Here is a 16570-nt window from a genome sequence, read left to right as displayed (position 1 = left end):
GGGTTTGCTCCTCATGGCCTGCTCAGCCTGAAATTCTTATAGAACCCAGGACTACCAGGCCAGAGATGGCACCACCCACCATTACCTAGACCTTCCCCATCAATAACTAATTAAAAAAATGCTCTACAGCCTTGTCCACAGCCCAATCTTACAGAGGCATTCTCTCAGTCTTGGTTTCCTCCTCTCAGATAACCCTTGCCTATGTCAAGTTGATATAAATCTAGCCAGCAAAGAACCATAATATATGGTGAAGCCAAGAGTTTAAAACACACCCTTCTCTTTCCCTCAGGGCTGTCCTTGTCCTTTCTGTGTCAGAATTTGCTGTGTCACAGACGCAGGGCACACGTCGTGTTCTGTGCACTCTGCTACCCATTCATGCACTTGTTTAACCTATAATCTATGAGCACCTCACAACCAGGAGCAAAGTTTTATTCATCCTTTTAGCCTCAATACTCCCTTTGACCCTACTATAGCCTTTCTATGTTTATTGGCCTGAGCAGAGGGAAGGAAAACCATTGGACACAGGAGAGTGTGTCCTGAGCAGAGAGAGCATCCAGATGTGGGGTGACAGATGTAAAAGGCAGGGACAGCCCTCACTCAGGATTTTGCCCTCAGATTTCTGAAAGGTGAGGAACTACAAGGATATCTCAGTTTCGTGTGTAGAAGAATTTTAATCTAGAACATGGCTGCTCTGGAAAGAGATCACATCCAAAGACCTTCTAAAGATCCAGTGGATCTTTTATTCCCAGGAGACAGACAAGCAGAGCTCTGAGTTAAAGGGCAGTGTGGTATAGAGCAAGTTTTAGGTAAAGTTTAGGTCTAGGCACAGTGCTACATGTCTTTAATCCTAGCCCTCAGGAAACAGAGGTTTGCAGATTTCTGAGTTCTAGTCAGTTCTGTCCAGGCTGTTCAGTTGAGTCAGCGAGTTCAGAGGCAGTTCAGTGGAGTCGAGTTGGTGGCCGGTTCAGTTCATGGAATCCAGAGGCAGTTTCACAGAGACAGGTTGAAGATGGAACAAGGTAAACACGGGTAAAGACAGAATGAATCACAGAATGAGAAGGAGCCAGAAGAGTAGAACAGATTGCTAAAGTTAGTATGAGGCCAAGCAGAGCAATTCAGAAGCCAAGAGAGTAGCCAAGTTGAATCAGTCAGCTAGGAGAGGAGTTTGAGCCAGAACAGCTGAGTTGAACCAGCCAGCTAGAGTCCAGAAAGGGTGATCTTATTAAACAGGAAGTTTTAGAGGCTGAAAACACTCTAAGCCTAGATAAGATTGTATGGATCCTAGAAGCTTCCATGACTAGGCCTAGGTTAGCAGAAAGAGGCAATAAGCCTCAGAGATGACAATTGCATTAGGTGAATAAAGAAACTCTTAACTTTAGTGGGCTGCACCTACTTTATTGTGCTTTGAAGATCCCCTGTCCCAACTCTCTCAAGTCGAAGGTCTGTGGCAAGCCTGTGTGGAGCAAACATACCAGAGTCATCTTTCCACCAGCTTCCTTTTTGACTCTGGGTCAAATTTTGGTAATTCTCACAGTATTTTGAACTATTTGATTATTATTGTATCTGTTAGGATGAACTACAGCCAGGGATCTTTGACGTGAACATCAGAGTTGTTTTGGGTGTCATGAACCTTACTAATATTGGTCAACTAAACCAATAAACATTGTGTTCAGACTGTCTCAAAGATTAGCTGTTCCCTCATCTGCCCCTCTCCTCCAGCCTCCCTAGGCCCTGAGAGGCAACGACATTGAAATCACACCAGTTAGTAGTCCTCTGATGCCCTGTGGGTGTCCTAGGGAAAGGAAGAGTCATGCATCTCTCGCTTTAAATCAAAACCCAGGAATCATCAAACGTAGGGAGGACAGCCAGTAGAAAAGCCAGGGGAGGTAGAAAGCTAGACTTCTTACACCCAACAGCTAAGTAGTGGGCACAATGGAAAAGACTACACAAACACTACAAGAGTAAGCTGTCTTACTGATGATAGCAGCAAAAGTGTGTGCTCGAGTTCAGTCCACAGCACCCACATCAGACCCCCTCATGACTGCCTGTGAGTGACCGCAGGTCCAGACGGAACTGTACACAGAAGCCCATGCTGTTTTCATGTCTGCTAACACAGCAGCCATTCTGTAGCCGTAAACCAAGGAATACTTTTGATTTCTAGTCTTACTATTTAAGAGTCATATCTAATACATAGACAGTAATTACTCTGACGGATCTGGGCAATCGCAATTGAAAACCTTGTTTACTCATGTAAAATTTTATATGAGTAAAACAGGCTTGCTGTTTTTTTGCTACTCTTTGTGGTATACAAATAGAAAATAAAAGGCCACAAATCTGCAACTGAGCACACACTCCTCTTATGAAGGAGTAGAAATACCACGGATATTTCATTTGTACTTATTCATGATGGGTGTATGTATGTCCATATGCACTGTGTCTTCTAATATTATGTAGTCAAAACTAACTAGTAGTGTTACAGCTACGAACTGTATTTCTTACCAGTTCTGATGACTCTTTCAGTGTTAATACGATGGATCTCAATAAGTTGTGAGGTCTAAAGTAAAGAGCCAATAAAAACAAAAAGGTGAATTTTATTCCATCAACACAAGGAAAATCTTTACAGATGTCTCTGAGGCGGGTGAAATTTCAGGTGAGGAAGTCACTACAGACACATTGGAAATAGCAGCAGAAGTAAAGAACCTGAAATTGGAACTTGATTGCTGCGATCTCCTGATAAAATTTGGATAGATAGGTTGTTTCTTATGGACGAGCAAAGAAACCAGTCTCAGGAGATTTACCTCAAGAAGTTTACTCTGGCTGAAGATGGTGAGAACAATGTTGAAATGATGGCACACTTGACTATTACAGAACCTCAGTTGGGAAAGCAGTGACAGGGTTTGACAATATTGGCTCTTATTTTGAAAAAAAAAAAAAGTATGTGGTTAAAGTTACATGTTTACATATAATACATAATATAAATATATAAAGTAAATATGCTTTTATCCTACACACACACACACACACACACACACACACACACACACACACACATCCAGGTGTGGTGTCACTCTCCCACAATTCCATATGGACAAAACAATCAGGGGGGGTTAAAGTTGCCCTTAGCTATTGCTCAGTTCAAGGCTAGCCTGCATTATTTGAAAACCTGTGTCAATACATAAACAACCTCACAGGCACTGGGCATGGTGGCGCACGCCTTTAATCCCAGCACTCAGGAGGTAGAGACAGGCAGATATCGCTATGAGTTCAAGGCCAGCCTGGTTTACAAAGTGAGTCCAGGACAGCCAACGCTAACACAGAGAGACCCTGTCTCGAAAAACCAAACCGACCAACCAAACAAAACAAAAAAAAAAAAATAAACAAACAAAAAAACCCCAGAGAAATGGTTTGTGAAAGGAAGAATGAATATTGCGCAGACTTTACTGACATCTTACTTGAAGAAATTTCTGTATCCACCCAACTTTCAGCAAGCTTCAACATCCAGGTAAAACTGTCTACCAGCAAAAAGATTACAGCTCGCCAAAGACTCTGCTGATGATCGGTGATTTTGAACAATGAACTACTTTAAATTTAAGGCATTATACTAATTACATGGCTCTCTGTGGGGGGAAAAAACCCTGGCCAATGCAACTTAAGGGAAAGAGATTTATTTCGGCTTTCAGATAGAAGATACAGCCCAAAGTGTCAGAGAAGATGGTATGGATGGCAACAGAGGCAGAAGGTGGCAGGTCGTATGGCAGCCACAGTCAGGAAACAGAGAGAGGGCAGGGGGGGAGTGGGGGTGGGGTGAGGGGAATGAACGCTGGTGCTCAGCTCATGGTCTCCTTTTTATTCAGTTCAGGGAACAGAACAGCCCACATTTAGGATGGGTCTTTTCAACTCAGCTAACCTATTCTAGGGAATTTCTCACGGGCATGTCTAGTGCTCATTTTAAATCCCATCAGTGAAGATTAACCATCAAAGGCATGTCTGTTACTTATTCTTAGAAACAATGAGTTGAGCCAACTCCTACTTGCACTTGGAAACAAAAACAAAGTATGCAACTTGCTTTATGCGATACTAACTTTAATGAGGTAGTTTCAAACCAAACCTGCAATATATGGTGTATTTTTCTATTAAATAACAACTGATATGTATTTTTTTTAAAGGACAAAGATCATATAGAACATACAGAGGGCATCTAAATGTTCTCAATGGGGGAAATTGTGGCAATGACATCACAGGATTGTTTTGAGGGTGAACTGAAAAGACCCATATATTACATTACACAACACTGGCCCACTGAAAGTGACAGGGGATAGTGGGTTCGCCGTTACCTTTGCATCCAGGTAAATGGATATTTCTGTATCGAGAGAGTTAATTGTCTTTTCAACTATGGCATGAGTCCTTGTCACCAAAATGATATTTATTGATAAACTTCTAGAATTTTTTTCCTTATAGAAATTTAAACCCATAAATTTTATTCTTGTTCAATATATAAAAAAGACAAGTACAGGCAAATCATTTCAGGGAGTTTTGGAAGTTTTTCACCTTCAGAATCTGATTCTTCTAAATCACTTTTAGCCTCAGGTATGCTGGCTTTGGTGCGTTTCTCCTCCTTGCACTGTTGCTGCTACACTGGGAATGTTGGAAAGGCGCGATGTGCACATCTGAGATGTGCCCCTCTGCTGAACTCAGAATTTTGTTCAGCTCACAGACACCCACTCTCCTTGTGCTTGAGTGCCAATGGAAGGTTGCCAGGCAACCACATTTGTATTCTTTCCTCATGTCCCGCTATTTACATTCTTAAAATTTTTTTTTGAAATTATAATACAATTACAGCATTTCCTGCTTCCCTTTCCTTTCTCCAAATTTCCCATCCGTACAGCCCCATCTTGCTCCCTTTCAAATTTATGGCCTTTCCCCCCCTTAATTGATATTACCTGTGTGTGTGTGTGTGTGTGTGTGTGTGTTCCTAAATATATAGATACAGCCTGCTCAGTTCATATAATGTTACATTTATGTAAATGCTTTCAGGGCTGACCATTCTTTGCGTTCTTATGTCATTTATCCTCTCTCCTCAGTTCAGAAGTCCGGTGCAGTAGCCTCTCAGAATGAAGTCCCTGCCACCATTCCTGGCTCCTCTCTGTGCCTTACACTCTGTATCCCACCCATCCAGGTTCAAAATCCAGAATCTGCCTTCCACTCTTGATACTATTTTGGCCGACGGCAGCAGCATCTCTTACCTATAATTACCCCTTAACAGGTTTTTTTCTGCTTTTGTTTGGCCATACCGCAGTTCTATTCTCAACACAGTGGGCCAGAATAAATCTCAGAACAGTTGGGTCATGGCTTTCATTTATTCAGACTCTCAGCTTCACTGGTCACGGCCCACAGGGCCTGTAATATCAGTGCTGCTCCCTGATTCCCCTTTCTTCTTCTCTTCCTCAGTTCTCACACCTTTCTCTCCACAGCTGCTGGCCTCTTGGGCATTTCTCAATCATGCAGAACAGATTCCCACCAGAGGGTCTTCGCTCTCCTTCTTCCTTCTCCCTGGAATTTTTCTTCCAGCACCTGCAGAATTGACTCCTGTCGTAGTTTACGTCCTGTTGCTGTGATTAAGCACCAAGGAGAGAACCAACTTGGGGAGGAAAGGGTTTATTTCCGTTTATAGCTTACAGTCATTTGCAAAGGGAAGCCAAGGCAGGGACTCAAATGGAGAGAGCTTGAAGCAGACACAACAGGGGACAGCTCTTTGGGTCTGTTCAGCTATCTCTCTTATGTAGCCTGGGCCCACCCTCGTGCCTAGGCATGGCTCTGTCCAAAGTGTGCTGGGCCCTCCAACATTGGTTAGTAATTAAATAAATGCCTTGCAAACACAGGCCAATCTGATCTAGGCAATTCTCCACTTGAGAGTCCTAGGAGGCTCTAGATTTGTGTCAAGTTGACAGCTGAAGTGAACTATGGTACTCCACTCTTTGTCAATTTTGATACACAAATACATCACTTTAAACAAGAACCTTTCTCTTCTTGCTTGTCTACAAGATCTCATATGAATAACACAAAATAAAACATAGTTCAGCTTTAAATGCCCCCACTATCTTTAAAAAGCTCTGCAGCTTAAAAGTTCAAGGTCTCTTTAAAAATTCAAAGTCTCGAGATAGATCTATTCCCAATTTTCTGAGAAACTTCCAGATTGATTTACAAAGTGGTTGTACAAGTGTGCATTCCCATCAGCAATGGAGGCATGTAACCCTTGCTCCACATCCTCACCAGCATGTACTGTCACTTGAGCTTTTGATCTTAGCCGTTCTGACGGGTGTAAGATAGAATCTCACCATTGTTTTTTATTTGCATTTCCCTGATAACTAAGGATGTTGAACCCAGCTAAACCACTTCTGGGCATATACCTATAAGATGCTTTCCAATACCACAAGGACACTTGCTCAGCTATGTTCCTAGCAGCTTTATTCATAATAGCCAGAAACTGGAAACAACTTAGATATTCCTCAACTGAAGATTGAATAAGAAAATGTGGCACAATTACATAACAGAACACTACTCAGCTATTAGAAACAAGGACACCGTGCAATTTGCCGGTAAATGAGTGGACCTTGAAAGTACCATCCTCAGTTAGGAAACTCAGGCCAAGAAGGACATGTACAGTATATACTTATTTATAAGTAAATATTAGACATAAAGTACAGGAAAACCATGCTACAATCCACAGACCCAAAGAAGCCAAGGAGGGCCCAGGAGAAGATGCTGAATTTCACTCGGACCAAGAAATAAAATAGACATTAGAAATAGATGGAGGGAGGGAATTGGGTGGGAGAGGAGATGGGGAGGGTAACGGGAGGTGGAGATCAGGTGTGTGGAGAGCAGGGGTCAGGTGACCTGGGAGAGGGTACAGAAATCATTATGGGGTGCATCTTTGGAACAGGGGAGGCTCCCAGGAATCCATGAGGATGACCCTAGCTGAGACATCTAGAGTAGAGGTTAAGGAGCCTGAAGTGGCCACCTCCTGTAGCCAGGTGGGACTTCCAGTGGAGGGAGGGGGACACCAACCAGAAAACCTTAATCCCAACATTTTTCTTCCCTACAAGAAGTGTAGGGGTAAAGATGAAGCAGAGATTGAGGCAATGGCCAACCAATGACTGGCCCAACTTGAGACCCGCCCCATGAGAGGGTGGTGGTGGTAGGGAGATTGCTTAGTGGGTAAAGTGCTTGCCTGTGCAAGCATGAAGACCTATGTTCAGATCCCCCACTCCCATGTAAAATCCAGGTGTCACAGCACACACATGGCGCTGTAGAATGGTGGAGACAGGAAGACTTCCACAGTTTCATGGGAGGGTATGAAAACGGTCCACACAGAGCAAGTGAGAAGGGCTGAATGTGTTTGGGTCTCGGCTGACCCTTCAAGAATCAAGCAAGGCAGGCAAGAGGGGCATGAAATGCAACAGACTCAGAGATGCAAATACTTCCCTGTGTCTTGGTCGATTTGGGCTATAGCAATGACAAGTAACAACAAAACATCATGAATCGGTTGACTTAAGACTTCACTTCCCAAGCGTGTAGAGGCTTCAGGAAGCCCAAAGCCGTGTGCTCCAGATCTCGCATCTGGAGAGTGAATGTCCTCCTCAGGATGTTTCCTGACAAGCAAAGAGAAATTTCTGGGGTCTCTTATAAGACCACTTACCCATTCACAAGGACCCTGCCTTTATGATCTAGTTACCTCACTGCCTTCTCATGTCTTTATATTAGGGGGTAGGATTTCAGCATATAATTTTGGTGGCAGGATACATTCAGTCCATTATACTTGGGTCTTTTTTCCAGAGGGTTATTTAGTCTGAATACTTCCCACTAATATTAATTCAGACTTTGGAAGTCAAACTCAATGAAAATACCCTTTGCAGGATGTATCCTTAAAGTACAACACTAACACCCATCTATATGAGTGTACCACTAGTTCGACCAGCTATGGTGCCACGCGTTTGTTTAGGGTGGCGGCCGGTAAAGAAAATTCTATGTCCTGTCAAAAATATAAGTTACAGGAAGCTGGAGAATTGGCTCAACAGTTAAAACACAAATTACAGAATTTGTAGTGGGTGTCATTAGAGAAGAGTTCTATGACACGTTTTGCTAACTGAGGGTTAAGGGGCGTATTTGGTCTTTGCTATATTGGCATCTGGGATGAGACAAACCCATTCGTTTGTTTTGTTTTGTTTTGTTTTGTTTTTTGTTTTTCGAGACAGGGTCTCTCTGTGTAGCCTTGGCTGTTCTGGACTCGCTTTGTAGACCAGGCTGGCCTTGAACCCACAGTGATCCACCTGCCTCTGCCTCCCGAGTACTGGGATTAAAGGTGTGCGCCACCACCGCCCTGTGACAAACCCATTCCTGAATCAGTCTTTTAGCTTCTAATGGATACTGTTCTTAACAGTAGGCACTATCTGTTAGTTTCATTGTAAGTAGTTATTCCTTCCAGTTAGATGTCAAGCCCAGTTGTCTTTAGTTGTTGAAGCATTGCAGGTGTTGTAAACATGCAAATATGACATATTCAGAGCTGCACATGCTTGAAAAAGTTGGCTTATGACTCTTCAGCTTAAGAGGTGCAAAGCCCCTCTTCCCTCTAAATTTTAACCCTGAAGATTTTGCTCATAGAGTTACTTAAGGGGAGTGTAGCAGTTCCTCTCTAGCACATGATAATCAATTCACATTTTGCAAATGAGTGGATCAAATACATTTGATTCAGAAGAAATGTTTAGGCATCTTCATCCAGGACCTGGAGAAATAGAACTTAAGGTAGCTGTGAAACAGGGTTCATCATACGTTGGTCTTTATGAGAATATATGTTTATACAAGTTATGCAGTAGTCTGTGGCACATTACTGTTGTTAGCAAATGTATTTTCTTTATAGTTATTTGTTTATTGGCGTGTGCAAGCACACAGCCATGCCATAGCATGAGTGAGGAGGTCAAAGGACACATTATGGGAGATGGTTCTTTCTTTCTACTCTGTAGGGTCACAGGAGTCAAGCCCAGATGATTAGGCTTTGTGACAAGTGTCCTAACCTGCTGAGCCATCTCACCTGCCCCAGTAAACTGTATTTTAAGGACAGTTTTAAACTTTCTGGATAAGTGAGCAGGTACTATTGAGATTCATATGTCTTTCAGAGGGCATACCTAGCTTTCCCGTTGATAAGAGCCTTCATTAATAACAGATATTTGTCATAATGAATCAATTCAGATTGCATGAGAATTATTGCCTAAAACCTGTAGTTTCTGCATGAGTTCATGGATTTTTGTCTAATATTACTCTCTGGGCCAGGGCCCCATTTTGTCTGTTTCATTGTATTGTCTCTCTAGGCTCTGTTGGCTCTGAGAGTTTCTCAAACTTTTCTCCTTTGATGAAGCTGAGAGTTTAAAGACAACTGTCATTGTGAGAGGCCTCTCTGCCATTGCTTTTGTCCTTGGCCTATTTTAAGGCATCTAAACTTGTTGGTTACTTTTATCATTGTCTCATGTTCAGAGTAAAATTTGGAATGGAAGTGTGATGTGGGCAATGAGCAGTATTAGTTGGAACAAAAGGCTTTTTCCTGAAGCTTCTTTAGTGTATTAGGGTTGAAAACATGGGGGGAAAATATCTGCTTTTATAAATTGAAAAGGTCTCTATCTCAATTATTTGGGAACTAGCTGGGGTAGAGAAGCCCCCAAGAGTCGCATATCTTTTCCACAACAGTCTGTAGCAGACCTGCTGTGGCCTCTCTTCACTTTCCGCCCCTATTCCCAAGAAACTAAACGGATCCTGATAGACCGCTCTGCTTTCCTACTTCCTGTGAGCTACCTCACTGCCTCCTCCTAACCCATGCCCACTCATAAATGTCAGCTCCCAATACCAGAAACACATTTTACCTGGAACCCCCAGTGGTCCCAACTATTAGGATCCTGGACGATTTTTTTTTTTTTTTAACTAGGCAACACAGAGCAACTGCACACTTCTAAGAACAAGAGAAGATAAAAGACACCAAGGAACAAAACACACACACACACACACACACACACACACACACACACACACACACACACACACCCCAAAACAAAACAACAAAGACAGCACTAAATATCAGCACCTAGAACTACAATCTTCCCAAACTCAGATGCCTAAATGCCACCATAAAAACACATCAGTAAAGGCCAGGACAACCTGTCTCTTTCCTCTTCACCACATTCTGCATTTCCTCCACCCCCAGCAAGCGCCTCAGCAGATCTCGGCTCATTTCCTGGAAGAGTGACCTATACCTTCATTCCTGAAGGGTCTGTGCCCTTTGTCCATCCCGCCTGGAGTAGGCTGTTGTAGTTTCCCATTGGCTTCAGCCACACGATCTGGTAGATCTAAGAAATGCCCTAAAGGATCTCCTGCATCCAGACATAATCTTTCCTATGTTGTGGGGAAGCAATCCAATTTCTCCTGGGTAGTGTGTCCGGATCAATCCCCCCTCTTGACACTGTTATTTCTTTCTTAGCTTCTTGGTTTTAGCTGGTGCCAGAAACCCGAAGTGGCCAGGGGGAAAATCTGAGCTCCCAGTTCAACGGAACTGTTGTGGCTCCTGGCAGGAGCACTCTCCACTCTAGAACCAAAACTTCTAGGCCTGCAGAGCTTAAGGCTGCAGGAACAGGAAGCAAAACTTTTTTTCTAGTGGTGCCCTATAGGTGAGAGTGAGCAGACCCACTTGATTCCTAGATGCATGGATCTTGGCTATGGGAGAAGCCGTACCATATAGTGGATGCCAATTTAAAGTGTACACAACCTTCTGGAGAACTTTGTCCCAGCCCTCTAGGCTGCTGCCAACTAATTAGCCCTGTACCGTATCTTCAAATGGCTGTTCCATCTTTCTCCCAGGCCAGCTGTTTCAGGATAGCAGTGAATACGGTCAGATCAGTGCCCTCCATGGTCAAGGGCTCATTGTTACACTTCTCTAGCTGTGACGTGAGTTCCTAGTTAGAAGCAATACTGTGTGGAATACCTTGATGGCAGATAAGGCATTCTGTAGGTTCATAGATGGTGGCTTTGGCAGAAGCATCATGTTCAGGAAAGGCAAATCCATAACCAGAATAAGTATCTACTCCACTAAGAACAAAGTGTTGTCCTTTCCATGGATGAAGTGGTCCAATGTTGTCAACTTGCCACCAGGTCACTGAGTGGTCACCCCAGGGAATGGAGCCATAGCAGGGGCTCAGGGTTTGTCTCTGCTGTTGTCAGGCCTGGCCCTCAGTAGCAGATGTATCCAGGCCAGGTGTGATGAATAGGGTCCATGTTGTAGAGCCCATGCATAACTCCCATCTCTGCCAACATGGCCCGTTGGGCAAGGCAGGGATGGCCAGGAAAAGAGGCTGACTGGACATAGAATGAGTCATCTTATCTATTTGATTATTGAACCCCTCCTCAGCTGAAGTCACCTTTTAAATTAACATTTACAGGGGACACAAGTGTCTTCACCTCCTTCACCCGTATGGGGAGATCTATCCACATACTTCTGCCCTAGATGTCTTTCTCACCAACTTTCCAGTCATGCTCTTTCCAAGTCCCTGACCATCCAGCCAATCCATTGGCCACATCCCATGAGTCAGTGACTAATGACACATCTGGCCATTTCTCCTTCCAAACAAGACGTATGATGATGTGTACTACCCGAGGCTTTGACCACTGTGAAGGTTTTCTTTCACCAACGTCTTTCAGGGTTGTTACAGAAAGAGGCTGTAATGCTACAGCTGTCTACTTCTGGGTAGTGCCTACATAATGTGCAGAACCATGAGCAAATCAGGCCATGGTCTCCTCTTTCTCAGTCAACTAATCACGGGACGGCACACCCTAAGAGGTTATAGATGCATGCTTGGTAGCAGACGACATTGTAAGGGGAAGAGAAACCATAGGCATTTGGACAGCTTCCTCATGTCACTTGCTTGTGCCTTCAGGACTTGCTCTGACCCAATCACATATATACCATTTCCATTTGACAATGGATTGCTGCTGTGTGTGCCCTAGCTTATGATTTTATGGGTTAGACAACACCCACTGCGTAATGGGCAGCTCAGGTCTCATGGTAACTTGATGGTCCATTGTCAAATGTTCAGTTTCTACTGAAGCCCAATAGCAGGTCCAGAGCAATTTGTCAAAGGGAGAATAGTCATCTGCAGATGATGGTAGAGCCTTGCTCCAATAACCTAAAGATCTCTTCTGTTATTCACCAGTAGGGGTCTGACAAAGGCTCCAAACAGCGTACCTATCTGCCACCGACACCTCATGTACCATCAGGTCTGCTGGATCATATGGTCCAAGTGGTAGAATGCTGGATGTATTAAAGAGCCTTCTTCTGTTCCAGGCCCCACGAACAGCTAGCAGCTTCCCAAAGTCACTCTGTATAAGGGCCAGAGTAACACACCCAAAGGAAGAATGTGCTATCTCCAGAATCTAAATAGTCCCATAAACACCGTACTTCTTTCTCGTAATGGGAAGGGCCAGGTGCAATAGCTTATTCACCATCTTAGAAGGAATAACTGCCTGTTCCACACCACTGAACTCCTAGGAAGGCCCTTGAAGTTTGGTTGGGCTTGTTTCCTATCCTTTGATGCACAAATGTGTTATGAACAAGTCCCAGGTGGCTGCTACTGCCTGCTCACTTGGTCCAATTAGTATAATGACATCAATATATGGGCACTAACGTGATATTTTGTGTGTGTGTAAGAGAGAAGCAATCTCTTTTAACTAAATTGTGACACAGAGTAGGAGAATTAATACACCCTTGAGGTGAAACTGTAAAGGCGCGCTGCTGGCCCTGACAACTGGAAGCAAATCGCTTCTGGTGGTCATTATGGACAGGCACTGAGAAAAAGGCGCTTTTGCTAGATCAACAGCTGCACATCATGTACTAGGAGATGGGTGGATCTTCTCAAGTAAGGACATCACATCTGGTACAGCAGCTGCAATCGGAGTCCCTACCTGACTGAATTATCTTTCAAGTTCCATCTGACTTCTACACTGGCCAGAGGTGAGGTAAAGAGGGATATGTTGGGAACGTATGTGTTTTCTTTAAATATATTTTATTAATTTATTAATATTACATCTCAATTGTTATCCCATCCCTTGTATCCTCCTATCCCTCTCTCCCTCCCATTTTCCCCTTACTCCCCTCCCCTACAACTGTGACTGAGGGGGACCTCCTCCCTCTGTATATGCTCATAGGGTATCAAGTCTCTTCTTGGTAATGGGCTATCCTTCCTCTGAGTGCCACCAGGTCTCCCCATCATATGTGTTATCGCCAAGGCCAAAGTGGTTGCTACTTTCTGCTACCTCCTGGTCCAGTCAGCACAATGTCACCAATATAGTGAACCAATGTGATATTTGTGTGTAAGGGACAGATAACCAAGATTCTCTGAACTAAATTTCCATCTTTCAAGTCCTTGATCATGGCACTGATTTCTTCAGTTCTTCCAGGCATGTGATGCTGTTTTTGATTTGCTATTTTCCCTGGCAGAGGCAAGTCTAAAGGATTCCATTCAGCCTTTCCAACTGTAATAGTTGTCAGTCCACAGCTCAGGGAACCAATGTGACTATCCTGCCTAATTTTAAGTATATCTATCCCAGTATACATTCTGGGTCTGGAGAAGTAACCACAGGATGGGTTTGGGGACCCACTGGATCTACTGTGAGGCAGACTTTAGCCAAAACTTTATTAATCACCCGACTTCCACAAACCCCTATTTTAACTGGAGGGCCCTAGTGCTTCTTGGGGTCTCTAGGAATCAGTATCAATTCAGAGATAAAATCTCATAGAGCCCAAAAAGTCTGACTAACTTTCCCCCAGTGTACAGTCACCTTGGAAAAGGCCACAGGTCCCGCTGGGGAAGGACTGGGGAAAAGGCTAACAGTAAAATTATTAGGTGTTTCACCAAGGACCTTCCTCAGGGAAATCTAGCCATCCTTTCATTCAAGGGGTTCTGAGTCTGCAAGTTGGCTAATGTCTGGAAATTGGCTTACAAGCCAAGATCCCCTTTTGCCATGATCAAGTATGGCCTTTCTTATATTTGTTTGATAGTTTTTCTGCTTATACATATCAAACAAAAAAAATGCAAGACTTTTAAAAAGAATTATTTATTTATTCACTTTATGTCCCCACTGTAGCCCTCTCCCTCTTCTCTTCCCAGTCCTACCTTTCTTTCCCCTCCCCTATTCCTCAGAAAAGGGGAGCTGCCCTACCCACCCACCCCAGTTCATCAAGTCACATCAGGACTGAGTTTATCTTCTTCCCCTGTGGCCTGGCAGGGCAGCCCCATTAGGAGGAAGTTATCGAAAAGCAGGCAACAGAGTCCATGTCTGAGCCAGCTTCCATTCCCCTTAGTAGTAGATTGACAGGAAGCCTGAGCTGCCCATCAGCTACATCTATGTAGAGGACCTAGGTCCAGTCCATGCATGGTCCTTGGTTGGTGCTTCAGTCTCAGCAGGCCACTCTGGGCCCTGGTTAGTTGATTCTGTTGGTCTTCTTGTGGAGCTCCTGTCACCTCCAGGTCCTTTTCTCCTTCCCACTACTTTTCCAGAAGACTGCCTCTGCTTCGTCCAGTGTTTGGCTGTGAGTCTCAGCATCTGTGCTGAACCTCTGGTTGGGTGGATCCACTCAGAAGACAACTCTGATAGGCTCTTATCTGCAAGCATAACAGAATATCCTTAATAGTGTCAGGGGTTGGCTCTCTCCCATGGGGTGGGTCCTGGGTTAGGCCAGGCATTGCTTGCACATTCCCTCAATTTCTGCTCTATCTATTCTATCTTTATCCCTGCGTGTCTTGAAGGCAAGGTGAATTTTGAACAAAGTTTTTGTGGGTGGGTTGGTGTTCTCCTCCCTCCACTAGGAGTCTTGTCTAGTTAGAGGGTGTCCTCGTCAGTCTCCATGGACCCTGCTACTTGGAGTCTCAGCTATAGTTCCCCTCATATCCTCCCAGAGGCCTATTCTCATTTTGGTGTCCAGCTTGTCGGAGGGATGTCCTCCCCACAGTTTCTCTTTTCTCTGTAGGCCGTTGGTCCTCCTGCCCCCAATTCTCCCCAGGTCTGATCTGCACCCTTATTTCTCTCTGCACTTCATCTCCTACCTTGTTGCCTCTCTTCAACCAAAAGTTCTGTCTATTCTATTTCTCCCTCTGAGTGAGATTTGAGCATCCCCCCTTGGGTCCCTCTTGTTACTTATCTTCATTGGGTCTATGCATTGTAGTATGTTTATCCTTGTACTAAATGGCTAAAAATCCTCTTATAAGTGAGTATCTATGATGTGTGTCTTTCTGAGTCTGGGTTACCTCACTCAGAATGATCTTTCCTGGTTCCACCCATTTGCCTGCAAATTTCCTGATTTCCTTGTTTTTAATGGCAGAGTAGTATTACACTGTGTAAATGTACCACAGTTTCTTTATCCATTCTTCCATTGAGGGACATCTAGGTTGTTTCCAGAGTCTGGCCATTACAAACAAGGCTGCTAAGAACATAGTTGGGCAAAGGTCTTTGTTGTATGGTGTAGCATCTTTTGGGAGTATGCCCAGGAGAGGTATAGCTGGGTCTTGAGGTAGAGCTATTTCCAGTGTTCTGAGAAAGGGTCAGATTGATTTCCAAAGTGGTTGTACAAGTTTGTATTACCACCAGCAATAGAGACATGTCTCTCTTTCTCCATATTCTTGCCAGAATGTGCCATCAGTTAAATTTTTGATTTTAGGCTTTAAAAAAAATTTTTCATGCCTGGAACCAAAGGTCCATAGAAGTCATGCCATCATAAAATTAACTTTGCCTATGCTGACCATTACAGGTCAGGCGATTATGGACATTGCTTTGTCTATGCTGCCCATTGCAATAACTTACGATGACCTTGCCTGTAAAATGAACTTTACTTGCCTGTTTCAAGTGTTATGTAGAGGATCATTGCCTCCGTCTGCTAACCCAGGCCTAGTCCTGGAGGCTTGTATCCTCCATACAATTTAGCCTAGGCCTAGAACATTTTTTCAGCCTCTGAAAGCTCACCGTTTCCTGTTCTTTCTGAGCTCACAGAAGGCTGGTTCAACTTAGCTGTTCTGGCTTAAACTCCTCTCCAAACTCCAGCTAACTTACACAGCCTGGCTTCTCTCTCTGTCCCTGAATTGCTCTGCTTAGCTTCAAACTAATCTCATTCTCTGGCTCATTTGGTCTTCACCTGAGCTCTCTCTCTGCAACCTGTCTCTCTATTACTGCACTGGTAAAAATGCCTCCTCTCTCTGCATTATCCCTTGACCAGCTCCCCTTTCCGCTCTCTTCTCATGAGAATTGGGTCTATCCTAGTCTATTAAATCTTCTCTGATTTATCACTTTTTTCTTTTTCTGCTACCTTTTTTTTTTTTTTCCGAGACAGAGTTTCTCTGTGTAGCCTTGGATGTCCTAGACTTGCTTTTGTAGACCAGGCTGGCCTCGAACTCACATCGATCCACCTGTCTCTGACTCCAGAGTGCTGGGATCAAAGGCGTGCGCCACCACGCCTGGCTTTAAACATCTCTTTCAAACATGGATTATT

The sequence above is a fragment of the Acomys russatus genome, chromosome 12, assembly GCF_903995435.1.
Source record: "Acomys russatus chromosome 12, mAcoRus1.1, whole genome shotgun sequence".
NCBI classification, from domain to species: domain Eukaryota; kingdom Metazoa; phylum Chordata; class Mammalia; order Rodentia; family Muridae; genus Acomys; species Acomys russatus.
The sequence above is the reverse complement of the archived record's forward strand: the minus strand, read 5'-3'. Positions refer to the sequence as shown.